Source organism: Orycteropus afer, unplaced genomic scaffold, assembly GCF_000298275.1.
Source record: "Orycteropus afer afer isolate SDZICR_OR568_19922 unplaced genomic scaffold, OryAfe1.0 scaffold00711, whole genome shotgun sequence".
NCBI lineage: Eukaryota > Metazoa > Chordata > Mammalia > Tubulidentata > Orycteropodidae > Orycteropus > Orycteropus afer.
In genome coordinates, this window is record NW_006922298.1 from 883,031 (window position 1) to 883,529 (window position 499).

Consider the following 499-nt stretch of genomic DNA (forward strand, 5'->3'; position numbering starts at 1 on the left):
AAAAAGAGATGCATGGGAGGTACAGACAACAAAGATGAACCCTTTTGCACATACAGTTCTGCGTTGTCAGTAGGTTGAACTATTACATATGTCCATGCAGGGGGGAGTGTCACCAAGACGATGTATAGGGTTGGCAGACAATGTTTCTATAAGTGTATTTTTATGTTCTTGGCCCCAGCCAGCTACCCAGAGGGAGTGAGTAGTTGGACCTGTGGGCTCGGGAACATAGTCACAGGGGACATAAGTTCAATTGGTATAACATACTACACAAAAACATTGTTCCACATCCTCCTTTGGCGAGTAGCAACTGGGATCTTAAAAGCTTGCAAGCAGCCATCTAGATGCAACAAAGGGTCTCTCTTCATCCAGAAAAAAGAAGAATGAAGAAAACCAAAGACACATGGAAACAATTAGTCCAAGCAATTGGTACACCATGTGATTCTCAGCCTATACGACTATGAGTCTGGAAGAACTACATGGTGCCCAGCTAACACTGTCA